Genomic DNA, 16,372 nt, shown 5'->3' with positions numbered 1-16,372 from the left:
TTGAGGAAAGTGCTGACAGTCTTCGTCAGAAAGTAACACAGCATGCTGAGTTGGAGGAGAAACAATACTATTGATAGTATCAAATAGAATTCTTGGGTTATTTTTATGACGATTTATGAGATTATTGAAGTAAGAGGATCTGGCCTCTTTAACTGACTCATTATATAAGTGAAGAAGTTCTTTGAAGTGTTCCCGATGGACAACCAGCCCAGTGGACTTCCAGAGACGCTCTGCTTTTCGACAGGAGCGTCGAAGACCACGGGTTTGATTATTTAACCATGGTGTGCAGGAACTAACAGTGCAATGACTAGTTTTGAAAGGAGCAACCTGATTAAGAATGGCAAGACAGTGTTCATTAAAAGAATTAATAAGGATGTCAACCTCGTCAGAAGAAGGTTTAAAATTAAAAAGAGAAGAAAACTTTAAAATGACAGAGTCATCAATAAAGCGCCTGCGCCTAATAAAACTTTGGGGAAGAGACTCTGAATTGAACAATACATTAAAAAAGACTGACTTATGATCGCTAAAAGAAACATCATTTAAGTTCATGTGGTCAAGGGAAACACCACAGGTGAAGACCAAGTCCAGAGCATGCCCAGCTGTGTGAGTAGGACCTGATACATGTTGAACAAAATTAAAAGAGTCCATAATGCTCAGGAACTCCTTAGTGGTACTATTTGATGAGTCCTCTGCATGAATGTTGAAGTCACCAACAATGATGACCTCGCCCAGTTTAATCGTGGAAGTTAAAAATTCTTGTAGGTCTGACAGAAAAGCTGCAGCAGACCCAGGTGGACGATAAATTAAAATGCCGTATATGGGCTGTTCTCGTCCAATTTTTATCATAATCATCTCAAAAGAGTTGTAACAGCTTGAGGAGATCATCTGGCATAAGAATGTCTTTTTGAAAATTACCGCTGTTCCACCCCCTCGTCCAGATATCCGAGGCGCACAGAGAAATGAACAGTCAGCGGGACACAGCTCTAAAAGATGTGAGACTTCATTCTCACGCTGCCACGTCTCAGAGATAAACATAAAATCAAGCTTCTCCGTACAGAACAAGTCATTTAAGATATAAGACTTGTTGGCAATTGAGCGCGCATTAATTAACATCCATTTAACGCTGCGACCCACCGGGACAGGGGTAGAGTTTCCAGGAACAGAGTTCGTACTATGCGGTAAGCTGCGCAGCAAAACAGGGTTCCTGCCGCGATGAGGCATTGCTTTCCATGACTTTTAGGTGGAAGCTTGGGTGGTAAACACAGTGGGTTGTGGGGATTAATCCAGCTCCGACAAGTCTCAGCGGATCTTACTGCTAGCAGCCCAGGAATAAAGCCCCCGAAGATCTGCCTCTTTCCGAAGACGACGGAGCAGGACAACAAAGCCGGCTCTCTTCCCCCGCTTCCTCCGACGAGGCCTCTGAAGCAAAATTGAGCTGACCGGCAAGAGTGGAGGTGAACCGGGTGCTGCGTCGCGCTCAAGCGGCGGTGGGAAAACAACGTCGTATCGTTGACTCTGAAAGTTATCCATAGCAGATTTGATCGCCAGTAACGCATGGCGATCATAAATCCGAAGGGAGATGACACCAGACAAAACTGTAGCAAAAACACTTGCACAACATATAAAGTAAACAAACACACGGACGGAGGCAGCGGCACAGCCAAACACAGGCGCCATCTTGCTTCTCCACTTGCACTAGCTATGTGTTGAGGAACACATATGTTCCTCAACTATGTGTTGCGCTAGCATGCACTAGCTATGTGTTGAGGAACACATAGCTAGTGCAAGTGGCTTGCGGTTACAAACCCTCTTCTGTGTTATTCAAATACATCTTTGTTTTTTCAAAGATAAATTTAAATTACATTGTTCTTTGTTCCCATTTTCTAGTTCTCAACCCCAAAAACAAGTCTGACTGGTCTAAAAGTGTTTTTGTTTTCACAACTTATCTGACTGCTTCTGCTTTTCTTTGTGGCATTTCTACACTTAAAGTAGAAAAAGTGTATTCCTAACCAAATAAACACAAAGTCAATTTGATATATGGGGGCCATGAGCACTTCACATGCATCCACCACAGCCAAGCTGGAAGTGTCATTACAAAGTAGGGACTGGTCTCTCGGTCTGCTGCCGCTCGCTCGGTGGGAATATGAAAACAAAAAGAAGATGCATATTCTCTGTCATATTAGCCTGCATGAATAAACTTTCTGAATCCTTTATCATCCTCAACTGAAAATAGTTGTGGATGATTACTAGACCTTTCTAATGTGACGTTGTTGTCCCTGGCTCTTTCTCTCTCTCTCCCTCCCGCTCTGTTCCTGTGCTACTGAGTGTAACTACCGCCCCTCCCACCTCTTCCCAGTGTAAAGCACAAGGCTCGCATGCAGAGTGAAGCGGAAAAAAAGTGCGAGAGAGAGGGTGAGAGAAAAAGAAAAAACCCCGTGGCTCGCGATAAGGAGCCGGCTCGTGTCGTTCACGTCAAAGACCCGGCTCTAAGAACCATTTCGTTCGTGACCGACACATCACTAGAGGAAAGTGCTACAGTCTTCGTCAGAAAGTAACACAGCATGCTGAGTTGGAGGAGAAACAATACTGTTGATAGTATCAAATAGAATTCTTGGGTTAGTTTTATGACAATTTATGAGATTATTGAAGTAAGAGGATCTGGCCTCTTTGACTGACTCATTATATAAGCGAAGAAGTTCTTTGAGGTGTTCCCGATGGACAACCAGCCCAGTGGACTTCCAGAGACACTCTGCTTTTCGCCAGGAGCGTCGAAGACCCCGGTTATGATTATTTAACCATGGTGTGCAGGAACTAACAGTGCAATGACCAGTTTTGAAAGGAGCAACCTGATTAAGAATGGCAAGACAGTGTTCATTAAAAGAATTAATAAGGATGTCGACATTGTCAGAAGAAGGTTTAAAATTAAAAAGAGAAGAAAACTTTAAAATGACAGAGTCATCAATAAAGCGCCTGCGCCTAATAAAACTTTGGGGAAGAGACTCTGAATTGAACGATACATTAAAAAAGACTGACTTATGGTTGCTAAAAGAAACATCATTTAAGTTCATGTGGTCAAGGGAAACACCACAGGTGAAGACCAAGTCCAGAGCATGCCCAGCTGTGTGAGTAGGACCTGATACATGTTGAACAAAATTGAAAGAGTCCATAATGCTCAGGAACTCCTTAGTGGTACTATTTGATGAGTCCTCTGCATGAATGTTGAAGTCACCAACAATGATGACCTTGCCCAGTTTAATCGTGGAAGTTAAAAATTCTTGTAGGTCTGACAGAAAAGGTGCAGCAGACCCAGGTGGACGATAAATTAAAATGCCGTATATGGGCTGTTCTCGTCCAATTTTTATCATAATCATCTCAAAAGAGTTGTAACAGCTTGAGGAGATCATCTGGCATAAAAATGTCTTTTTGAAAATTACCGCAGTTCCACCTCCTCGTCCAGATATCCGAGGTGCACAGAGAAATGAACAGTCAGTGGGAGACAGCTCTAAAAGATGTGAGCCTTCATTCTCACGCTGCCACGTCTCAGAGATAAACATGAAATCAAGCTTCTCCGTACAGAACAAGTCATTTAAGATATAAGACTTGTTGGCAATTAAGCGGGCATTAATTAACATCCATTTAACACTGTGACCCACCGGGACAGGGGTAGAGTTTCCAGGAGCAGAGTTAGTACTATGCGGTAAGCTGCGCAGCAAAACAGGGTTCCTGCCGCGATGAGGCATTGCTTTCCATGCTTTTAGGTGGAAGCCTGGGTGGTAAACACAGTGGGTTGTGGGGATTAATCCAGCTCCGACAAGTCTCAGCGGATCTTACTGCTAGCAGCCCAGGAATAAAGCCCCCGAAGATCCACACAAAGACGTAAACACAGAACGACGCATCAGAATCACTTTGTCTTTCTCGGCTTTCTCACCCGACGGCCCGTAGACGGACACGCTGTCGGAGCTTAGCGATTCTGATGCGTCCGGTCCGCGCTGTGATTACGTCTTTTTGCGCTGATTCTGAGCTGCAGGTTTTGTCTCTCCAACCAAAATTCACCGAGCCAGCAGCAAAAGAAGCAGCAAACTGCGCTTCACATTTGATCAATGTCGTCATGAATTTTGCTGTTTTGCTTCCACGACTATTAAAATCACACTTCATGCACAGCTAGCTCTCTCTCTCTCTCGTACTTCAAGAACAGTTTCCCGTCTCCAATCTCTGTTTTCTGTATTATTCATTCGCTTATTACCCACCAGTCTACCGTTGTTTACAGCGCTGTGGCTGCTGTCTTTTTCTTTTCTTTTTCTTTTTTTCACTTAAATGACCTCGGACAAGAAAGCCTATTTTTTCTGTTGTTCAATACTGAAGAAATTTAAACTTTATATGCAGAACATTGTAGAATATTTTTAAGGTTATCTGCTATAAAAAGCCAGACCAGGAAAATCTCCTTCATGTTTTTCTGTGTTTTATTCTCAGTTACTTTCACACAAAGGCATCTGCTGTGATGTTCACAATTCTGATGAAGTCAGTACTGATAAATGATCAGAATTATAATATTTCTGACTGTCTGAGGCTAAGTTGAATCGAATCGGGACTTTGAAAACCGGAATCGAATGGATTATAGAAATCAGTGATGATACCCAGCCCTAGTGAGCAGCCTAGGCACGACAGAAGTGGATGTAGCTGTAATAGGAAAAGAACTATTGCTAACTTTTCTGTTAAGTTAAGGCCTGATCCTTCTGAAATTCATAGCCAGTGCTCTGACACGGTGTCATCAATCTTTGAATGCTGAAAAAGCACAGTGTATCCAGAAAAACACATTATATTATATAAATTATTATAAAATTTGTGTGCGCCTAACTTTTGTGCCGGTACGCCTAACTTTAAAGTTAGGCGTACCGGTACGCCCATGGCAAAAAGTTAGTCTAGAGCTGGGGTCTTCTGTGACAAATGCAATGCTATTTTTTGGGGGGGTAGGGGGTTGGTGTAGGTACCCTGATTTTCATGTTTGCAATGAAATTGGGACTTTATATAGCTTTATAGGCAAAAAAAATGCTCCTGTGCAAAAATTCTAAAAATTCTGATTCGAGAAGAGCACACAGTTTATAACTTTGTGCTTATAAGTGCTTCTCAATAGGCTATCAGACGATATCTCGCTAAGCTTGGGCTACCAGCTTTTTAAATACACAGCCAATGAGAAAAATTCAAAGCAGACAGCGGGTTTAATGATAGAATAACAGACGTGGATAAAGGCAGGTTAAATACTTGCACTTGTTTCAGACTGGAGATTCAAACTGAGGGATGTTACCACATCAAGACAGTCAAGGTTTCGCCAATGCAGAAAACCAAGGCAGATTTAACACTGTGGAGGCTGGTTTGAAGTGTGGGGGTTATTGCTGCAAACTGCATCACTGAAAAGAATAAAGTGCAAATACCCAGTTGGATTCTGCACAGCTATGTCTGTTGCATTTTAACAGATGATTTGCATCTGTTTTCAATTTTTTCACCTTGCCCCATTGGAACACTTGTGTTGGATTCTTTCATTATGATGCATGAAGTTCAAATGTATTTCCCTGAGCATTGTATGCCTGAATGAACCATTAGATAAAATCTGGAAAGTTCTGTAATTGGCAGTCAGGAGGGGATTCTTTTGGAATCTCATACTACAATACCAACTGGTTTACAGGTAGATCCATTTATGTGAAATTTCTCAAAGCGCATTAGTGTATAGAAAGTGTATGGCTCCTCTGTGACGTCTATAGTAACAAAGTTCTAGTAAATACAGGTCCATTTTCACAAATATTAATTTGGCAGCAGACCACTTAAGACTACAGAAGAGGACGAAGTGCTCATCCCACTCCGATCTCACTGTTTGTCAGGTGCTGTATGCATCTTGCGGTTACACACAAGGTGTCTATTGTGATGGATCATTTGATACATTAGGTTGTTGGCTGGGTGGCACTGGCATTACTCACAGGTTTATCAGCATGGAGACTTTGGTCCACATCCAGATTGGACCTTTGACTTCCCAGTTCCTACGCGAGCTGCTGACCTTGCTGAGTTTCTGGGCACTAAATGATTTGCTGTGTCATGACAGATGACTGAATATTCTTTTTGAACTAACCTTTTTTTAATTGTTACATTTTTGCGCTTTTCTTTTAACACAGCAATGATTTGGCAGCTTGACTCTTAGCAATACCAAGGAAATGCCAAAGAAAGGACAAGAAGGAATCCAAGAGTGCAAACCTCCAACAAGGAAGCTCACTCTATGGACAATATTTACTTTTGAAGGAATGGTATTGTGGTTTTTATATATTCATTCATATAGTCATCATTATATATTCATTTTGTTTTCTTTGGTCTTTTCAAACATACCTTAAGAGGCTCGTGGTGCAGTAAAAAGAAGTGCAAACTGCAGGCTTTTGTTATTTGTCATTAAGCTGACCTTGAAGGCAAATTATAAAGGATTGTTAACAGTCCACCTTAACATATGACTCCACTCTAAACCCCTACAAAGTTTTATGAGAATTAGTTCAAAAATTTTCAAGCTATCATGTTTAGACAGAAAAAGATGCACACAAACATTACCAAAAACGTTAACCTCTTTGATGAAGGTAATAAAACATAAATTCCAATAAAACTGTGGTTGTGTTTTAAACATTTAGCATTTAGCATGGCCACTTTACAGTATGTTTATGTCTAAGTACATCAAGCTCTGTATAACTTAAACAAGTGTATAAAGCCACTGGCACCCATCCAACAACCTAATGCATCAAATAATCAGTGACAAGTATTTAAATCAGTTTGTTGACCCAGCATAATTCTGGCTTGGTCGAAGCTGTGATGAAGTAGGACTGTACCTAATCCAGTACTAATATTTTTCAAGAACAATAGTGGGATGCAAACATTCTTGTTTACTGTCATAAATGTATGAATTTGCCTCTGCAGCATTTGTGAAGCTGAGGCAACCCATGGCTGTTTGTGCCTAATGAGGTGCCTAATGGATCTGAGAACAGTCAGGCTTTTTGGTTTGCCAGCGAAACATTTCCATGAATCTTTGTCTCCTATGCACAGGAAGTAACAGAAGATGTTACAGGTAACAGAGGGTAAGCATCTGATTATGCAAGACAGCATGTCATAGCGGGAATCTGATCAAAAACGTCTCATATCATGACATTTTCTGACATACTGTAGTGTCAGTTCAACAAGAAGAAGACAAAAAAAAACTGGTTCAAAAAGTTTTATTTATTATAGGGGGAAAAGTTACACTCACTCATTTATATGTCATATGTCCTTACTGCTATAGGGAATTTGTAGATAGTAAAAGAAAGAAGTCTGTTGCTTTATAAGCCTGCTAATCAGAAGGTCTGTGGTTTGATACTGAACCCCAGAGTTGCCCCCAATGTATCCACAGCAGTGGGTGAGTGAATGTTAGGTTAAGGTGTTTAGTGTAGAAAAGAAAAAAAAAAACACGTGTGAGTGGTTGAATGAGGCTTGTAGTAAGAAAGCACATTGAATGCGTTTTCTTACTACAAGCAGTTGTAATTGATTAGAGAAGTGCTATGTAAGTACTAATCCATTTACCAGTTTCTTGTTTTCCAGGTACAGTAGGAAACACCAACTTTATGGACTTTACAGTTTGTACAAGGAAGTGCAAAGGAAGAAAACATGGATGAGCTATTATGATTAAAACCTCACATGCTTCTCTGCATTGTTTGGCAGAGTTATATTGTGCATCTGCACTAACATGCAAACCCAATTCCAAAAGCAATGGGAAGATATGTAAACTCTATATAAGATCAGAACATGATTAGCAAATCTAGTATTTCATATTTTATTCACAATAGAAATATAACTTGAAAAGCATTTTAAGAAAAGTATTGGCTAATTTTATATTTGATAGCAGCCACCTGTCTAAAAAAATGTTAGGACAGTGTCTTTTTTACCACTGTGGAGTATCCCCTCTTCTTTTAACAATGATCTGTAAATCTCTGGGCACACAGGAGACGAGCTGCTGGACATTTTTTAGGGGGGGAATGTTGTCCCGTTTTTCTGTGTTACAGCTGCTCAACATTCATGGGTCTTCTTTATCATATTTTTTTGTTTCATGAAATTTTTGATTTGTCTGTTTTTTCTTTGCACAACAGAGCTTGAACTTGCATACGGATGGCACGGCAAACTGTGTTGACTGGAAGTGTCCTTGAAGGCCATGCAGTGATTTCCATGACAGGATCTTGCCATGAACAATAATCATTTACAAACAGATTTTTCAGTTCAACAAATTTAATCGTTTTCACTTTCATAAAGGTTCCTTTATGTACAAATGACTAAAACTTTTTTGCTCACTAACAGAAATATGAATAAAGGTGCACAAATTGCCTGAAATGCACAGTTCACATCACATCACATGTAGATGTGGAGTTTTGAGATTCTTCACAAAGCTCCACAGATGTAACCTGTGTTCAGCTGCTAGTTGAAAACTGGGACATCTGAGTTTCCAGAACATTCCTTTGTTATTTCAGCTTCAGTGTATATAGATGATACAGTAGCACATGAAGTTTAATATATGATTTAAATATATGGTGGCCATTCTTCTGTTTGGAAAACAGAGCGTGCAGATGAAAGAAAACCATGGTCATACATCCCTGTAGCTCGTCCTCTGAAGCGAGTATATGCTAAATAATCTCTTGTCCACTTTGAATATAGATATAATCCAGCTAATTTGGGATAACTACATCTGACAATTGCCATCTTACAATTGTTTGGTATCAACAGACCAACATTAATGTTTGCTTGAGGACTAATAAACAGTTGGTATCAGTGCTCATCCTTCTCAAATTTTACTCAGCAGTACAGTTTTGTACAGTCTTATTAAGAGAGTGCCTGCTGTTCCTGAACTATCAGCATTTTGTCATCTGAATTCAACACCAGGTTAACAGCTTTCTGCTGTCAGCTAAATACAAATCAAAAATACAAGAGATTAGTTCTGATACTAAAATACCAAACTTAAAAAGTTGCCTGTAAACAATTACTATATCTGGTTTTAACATGTAAGTTCGACACATACTCACTGCTACACAGCCCGTAGCTGTGAGTATGTGTCTGTAAACGTGTTTCTCCCTTAGGCCATAATGTTGTAAATTAGAATGTGTTCTGAGTCAACCTACCATGCTAAATAACAGTTAAATGTACTGTAAGTCAGCGATTTTCAGACTCGGCAGCAGGGAATTTTGCTGAGAGGTCGCTGCTGTGGATATCTGTCAAAGATATCCTGTTTCCTAGATCAGCTTTAATGTAAACTACAATTCGGCTGACTTCAGGCGGACCCTGAATGTAGGACTGCTTGGCATTTGTTTATTTGTTTTTTGTAAGTCTCAATAAATAAACAGCTGATTATTTTTTAAGCCGAAGTGAAGATGTGGGTAGTGCAGCTGAATATCTTATGAAAGCAGAATCAGTAATGCTGCTTGTGAGATTCTTAGTAAGGTAATTCAGTGCTCAACAAGGTGTCACATTATGCAACACTGTGTTACAGATGTCCTGAGAATTGGCTGTAGGAATGACACCGGACTGGGACAAATGTAATGCTTCGGCTGTCAATTTGCCTACTAAAATTGGGCTCATTATAGCGTAACAGCCATCAAATCCACTGAATAGTTAATATCCTTTTCATTGTGAAGTTGTACAAATCCCTTTCTGTTTCACAGGCATGTCAAATGTGGCTTTAACAGGAGTAATGAAAGCAAAAACCCCCTGCAAAATGCAATTATAGTCTGCAAATTACAAACTGTAATGATTCTTGAGCTACTGGGACAACTATTGTATTTCATTTGTAGATACCATGATTGCAGATGTGTCTTGATTTGGCATTTTCAAAGCGAGGGCTTCACTGGGAGCCTCTTTTTCCTTTTTTTATTGATCCCAACAAAGCAAGGATGCCTGAGGATGCCTCGCTGCAAAAAAAAAGAAAGAAAAGAAAGGCACTCTGTATGTTAGAGGTTCGTAGAAGTTCAGACAGAGTTTACAAAGCCTGCACAAAAGGGATTTTTAAGAAAACATGTGTCTCTGGGGAGTACAATAGCAAGAACTAGCCCAACGTGATTTAGATGTTTTTGTCACAATGTCACCAAATATGTTTTTAAATCACAAGCCTGGTGACATTCTCTAGTTTGTTATTGTCAGTAAGAAATATTGATTAACTATTAGTACCCACTGCATCACAGTGGAGCAGTGGGTTGCACTTTTGCCTCACAGCAAGAGGGTCCTGGGTTCAAGGGCCTTTCTGTGTGAATATTCCCCCAGTGTCTGCATGGGTTCTCTCCACGTACTTTTTTTTCTTCTTATAGTCCAAACACATGCAATTAGTAGAGTTGGATTAACTGGTGAGTCTAAATTGGACACTGGTGTGAATGTGAGTGATTGTGGGTCTCTCTGTTTTACCCCCGCAACAGGCCTGTCAAGGGTGTACCCTGCCTCTCGCTGTATGGTAGGTTAGGATAGGCTCCAACCACCTGCGATCCTAAACTGGAAGGAAATGAAAATAATTAACACCGAGTGGGTTCCGTTAAACAGCTTCCTTATCCTTACCAGCTTCCTATCGACAGATAGCCATTCACGATCACATTCATAACTATGGACAATTTAAAATCAACAGTTAACTTAACTAGCATGTCTTTGGGAGGATGCTGCAGTACCCACGCAGGCATAGGAAGAACAGGCAAAGTTCGCAAAGAAGAATATTCAACCCAGGACTGGTTTTTGCCATGAAGCGGCACCACTACCACACCACTATACCACCTTGTAACAATAGTAATTAACAGGAAAGGTGGAGGTCAAGCTAAAGCTTGGAAGACAAAAACAAACATTTAAATTAAAACCACCATCTGACTGCAAAACACCTTTAGGAAGATTTACCAGAGAGTGGAAAGGTGGTGCCATGTATAGGAAAAAGCCTTCCCTCCGTCCTAACCACAAGATTTTGCCCATTCAGAGCTGCACCTCTAAGAATATAGACTAATCTAATGTTATTATAAAACCTGCTCTAAAAGGTACACAAAGACCAACACTGTGTTGACAGTGTTTCACTAAAAGCATAGCGTTGTAAACCACTGACTTCACACTGAAAGAAGCTGAACTATGGCACACTTACTTTCAAAGCTGCTGAGCAGTTATGTTGTAAAAGTACTCTGAACTGCTTCCACTTACCTTTAGGGAGGCAGGCCGCCCCCCAAAGCAGTAGTAGAATAAGCACAGGTGAAATTGAACTACCAGGAAGCTACTGCAGAATATAGTGCAAATGCAGCTGATCCAAACAGATCTAAGAGTAGCAAAGAAATGGTGCTCCACCAAATAACCTAACCTAAATATTGACATAAATACTCTGAGTCATTGATGAAGAAAAAAAAGAAATAGCGTGTCATGTGATCAGAGATAACAGTGAGTCCAGCACAAAATAACTAGATTGCGAATGTTCTCAGTATGCAAATTGTAAGTCTAATTTAAAGGCCTCTAATTTGAACCTCCTAATTCACTAGTATGCCCTCAAGGTTTTCTTTCTCCTCTTATTTCTAGTTACATAAATGCTTTTGAGCATTGGCTCAACCTAAGAGTTCCTAAAAGCCACAGTACTGTGCAAAGTGTATGTCGAAATAAACCACTGCTTGTATTTTCTAGTTGGGGAGGACAACTCACATACTCATTGACTCAGTTTGGATTTCAGTGCCCTGATGAATGTGGAGATTTGGAAGTGTACAATTGCAATCTGAAGATCCCCCGTAGGCTTTGCAAAGCCTTTTGACCTTGTGGAGCAAAAGAATGCGGCAGAAGTCTCGGTGAATGTAATTACTTCGCTGTGAGCAGTTCCTCCAGCCTTGCACGTAAAGATTTATTTGTGTAAAGCGCTTTGCTTTGGACTCACCCCAGCACATTTCATCAAATTTAACCACAATATCTTTATCATTAGTTGCTTTAGAGCCAGTGAAGAAGCTCAACTGCGGTATCTGGGGGATCAAAGTGAAATGGGGGCGCACACTTCCCTAGTTGCTCTTGACCTCACACTATCTCAATTAAACGTTGGGGCTTTATTGGCCTGCAGATTTGCATAATTTATGAAGTGCCCTCAGGAAGTTCCTCCTCATTACAAAGCATGTTATTATGGTTTATTAGGTTCAGAATCAGGGTCTTTGTGTGCGCTGCCTGATAACATAGCTTACACAAAACAAACTAGTGGGACACACAGTCTCTCTTTAATGTCTTCCATTAAGTTTAAGCATGTGTGACTCATACAGCTCCTTGAAACTCAGTGACCTCATCTTCAGGAGTGAGAGGAGAGTCTGTGAAGTTCAGTTTCTGGATGAGTGCTTGGTTCTTCATTTGTGTTGTGTTTCAGCTGTTGATAACATTTTGTAATATTATTATACTATCAGAGCGTTACCATTTCAGCACCATTTTCTACTCTACCGAGAGGAGCCGGTATTGCTTTTATTATTTGTATTTGCTGGCTGATTTTCATGGGTGCAGCTACACCCTCCCCCTTAGGGTTTGATTTATTGTCACGTGTGAAAATGTCAAAAATATCTTCATTTTGCCTGTTCTGACGAGGAGCGCGGCGTTAGGATTCCCTAACATCCTTGTTATTTACGCAAGCTAACAAGGTTAGGACAGAATTTAGACTCCTGAATGTCATGACGGCTTTAAAGAACTGAATTTAATAAGCTCCACTGTCAGGTTGGGGTGCAGCAGTGCATTTATATGCATGAATATGTATGTAAGCACCTCTTCCTAACGTTTAACGGATTAACAGCTGAGTCTGTTACCTGTTTTAGAATTGCCAGAGGAAGAACGTTTCTGAATCTAATGGGGAGGAATTATTTATTGTCATTATTATTATCATGAGCTGGGGGGAATGCCGTACTGAGCTAATGTTAGTAACTAAAGTAAAGCTGGTTTAAAATGCTGCACTCCTTTGGCCTACCAGAATTACTTGAGATCAATTTACATATTATGATAATTTGTGAGTCATATGGCGCTTTCCTTGTTCACTTTTGTGAATTAATAAGCTCAGACTGCATTGTTTGGGTAGAGGTGGAGATTCTTGACCCAGTCGCTGGAGTCTGTGTCACTGTTGGTCCGTTCAGCTGAGTCAGGTCTGCCCTTCCCACACCACCTTATCCTCTGTCTCCTATCTCGCTATCTCCTTTATATGCCCTCATCATCCCCAGGCCAATATATTCCCATTTACTGTGGCTGACAGTGGGTATGAACAGAGCTACAAATAGCACTGGGTCATTAAATGAGGGCAGAAGTAACCTGAAGGTGAGAACAATGGGCTTGTTGCTTGAAAGTTGCTGGTTTAAAATTTCTGACCAGGGAAACAGGACTATGAGAAATTCATTTCTTGCAGCACTCGTTTGATGACTTTTGTGTTACTCTGTAACATGGTGAGATGCATTGTCACGTAAAGGCATTTCCAGTTTTGTTTTTAAGTGTGACCTGCCGCAAATTTTCTTTAGAACTACAACATACACACCGTATACAAAAAGCTACTTTAAAAAAAAAATTCTTTTCATTTGCTTCTTTAAAATGTCCATGTTCAGCTAGGTGAGGGTAATTTAAGAATGCTCTATGCTAACAACAAGCTAACAACATGTTAACCTGTTGCTGTGAGCTCGCATATTTGCCTGTGCAGTTGTGCACACCTTGTCCATTGTGAAATGGGCTGGTTCATTATTGAAAATACATCATGCTAACTTCCTGGTCACAGCTGAGGATGCTGGAAATTAGCTGATTCCCACAAACTGTCATGAAACTCAATCTTAAAGAAGAAACACGTTATGAACACATAATCAACAAATACATTTTTCTTCACGAATATCACCACCACAACTTTACTGTAGAAACATGTACACAGTAGCGGTTTTTGATACGGGTGACACGGGCGGTTGCCCAGGGCGGCATCGTGGTGGGGGGCGGCATCACGGGCATCGGCAAAAAAAAAAATTTGCTCGTACTCATATTGGGAATGGCATAGGCACCGATCGGTTTTCTACCGCCCATTTGCTGGGAGTAAGGGCGCCCTCCGTTTGCGAGGTGCGCCTGCTGCTTGCGGCACAGGGAGGAGAGGGCGGGACGGCGGGGGATTCTCTGGCTGGCTGGAGCAGCGTCTAATAACCAACTCGCAAAATAAAACAAAATAAAAACAAACCAACAATCACGAAAACACCAGACATTATGATACAGACTTATAATTTGCACCGATGTTTTTTCGAAATTCTATACGCTAAAAGTGTCCAAACCCGGGTAAAGGAGCAGGGTTGGAATTGTGAAATTTAAAAAAACAATAATTGCTAAAAGAAATTTAATTAGTAGTTCTAAATAAACTCTAAATGCATGTTTTTTTTACTCACTTTATGTCTCTTCCACGATGTTATTTCTCTCTCCAACAACGTAGGTTACAATTACATTAGCATGACCAATTATGCAAATTAGGCGTTGATGTCATTTAGGGACTTCTAGCGACTTTTAGGACAACCAATAACGATTTTCCTTACTGGGGAGTTGACCACACTGGGCTCTTGCTAGTTAGCTTGGCATTTGCTCACATTTAATTTGGTTTGATTTCAATAAAGTCATATAGAGTTAAGTACATAAACATCCAAGACGCACAAAGAGAAAAATAACACAATTCTTACTCTGAAGGTATCAGAGAGCAAGAGAAGAGGAAAGCGGAGGGAAGCATTCCCGGAGTATTGGCTGAGTAAAGTTACAGTATGTATGGATACACAATTTAGTATAGTGACTCCCATGTTGTAATGCATTCTTTTTTAAAAATTATTAGAGTCATCCTGTTGTTCTATATTAGAGCTCAGTGTGTGTTGACAGAATATCCTGGAAGTCAGACACAATTGTCATGTCATGGTAGAGACATCTTTTAATAATGTCAATTCCAGTGACTTTTATCGCTTACTTGACATCCCCTTAAGTGCTAACCACTTATACTTATCTCTTTAAAACAAAAAAACAGGCCAATATCATACCATCTGAAAGTGGCCTTTTAGAAAGTAGGAAAAATATCATCACCTAAGCTGAATTTCTCCTTGTTTGGTTGCAACTTGTTTATTGTAGGCAGATGTGAAGACTTCTGCAAGTTTTAGAGATTTCTAAGGCTGTTACTTTGTGTTACACTTACAGTTACTCTTGGGTTCTGTCAAACTCTCAAGACTGCAGACTGTGCTCTTTCGAGAAAGTCAGGTCATCCAGGGAGAGTGGTGCAGCATTCCTGAATTTCTCCAGACTGCAGTCAATGTTTCTCAACAAGAGCAGACTTAACGATAACCACAGTTTGTATGAATTTATTTCTGATATAGGGAAATGTCTACAACCAGTACTTCCAATCTCATCTCTTTTAATTGGAATGCCTAACTCCTAATAGCTTTTGAAAAACGTTGTTAGCACCGAGGTCTACTTACATCAGCTTTCACGAAGTAATGAAAGTACACCAGCCTTCGTGTCAAGTGATAGAGTCAAGTGACTCAAACATGGCAACGGACTGGATAGTTAGGTAAATATTTCTAGCTAGTTAGTTGCTGCGCAGTGAAATTTTAAAGGTATTTCAAGGTAAAGAAAGAACGGTAAGAGTAAATGAGAGCTCGCTCATCACTGAATCTCATTTCAAAGTGATCCTTTTTACAACAGCTTAAAGGTCACAATGCACTTTTTTAGCTCAGGCATCATTTATGTTAGATCCCTTGAGGTTATTACATTACATTAATATAGGTGAGGTGTTAATATGAACAAAAATCCGTTAGAAAAAGCACAAGATTATGTGTTTAGCTGTACCCGTCGAGCAAGCAGATTTTATTTCACCTCTGAGATCTCACATCACACTTGAATTTAAATTTGACTGAATTGCCCTATAGTATTAAAACTAAAGTTAATTAACAGAATGAAAAGCAGACAAAGCAAAACCTTAGAGAACCAGAGCTGTGGCAGAGTTTTGATATTCCCACAAAGAAGACGAGGAAGCAGATTTTATGCATTTAGCTTCACTACTGTATCCTCGCTCAATCCTCGCTCACAGAGGTGTCAGTACAAGTTTAAAGAGATCTCTCGACCTTATGTCAGCCTGCTGGAGTTGACCAAAGTTGCTGTTTAGCTGATGGTCAAGCCTCTTTGATCATAAGACATGAATCGAGGGCCTCCGGTCCTATAGTGACTAAGCAGATATGACTCAGTGAGGCAGAGAGTAACCTGACTCAGCTGAAAATAAAGACTCTGCTGTCATAACAACAGGAGCAGCAGGGAAAATTAAACAATAGCTGACCAAACCCGAGGAAAACAGTGATGACAGCTACAGTAACACATCCTGAATAAAATGCTC

The sequence above is a fragment of the Haplochromis burtoni genome, unplaced genomic scaffold (assembly GCF_018398535.1).
Source record: "Haplochromis burtoni strain Fernald_Lab_line unplaced genomic scaffold, NCSU_Asbu1 Contig_119, whole genome shotgun sequence".
Lineage (NCBI taxonomy): Eukaryota > Metazoa > Chordata > Actinopteri > Cichliformes > Cichlidae > Haplochromis > Haplochromis burtoni.
Note: the sequence above shows the minus strand (reverse complement) of the source record.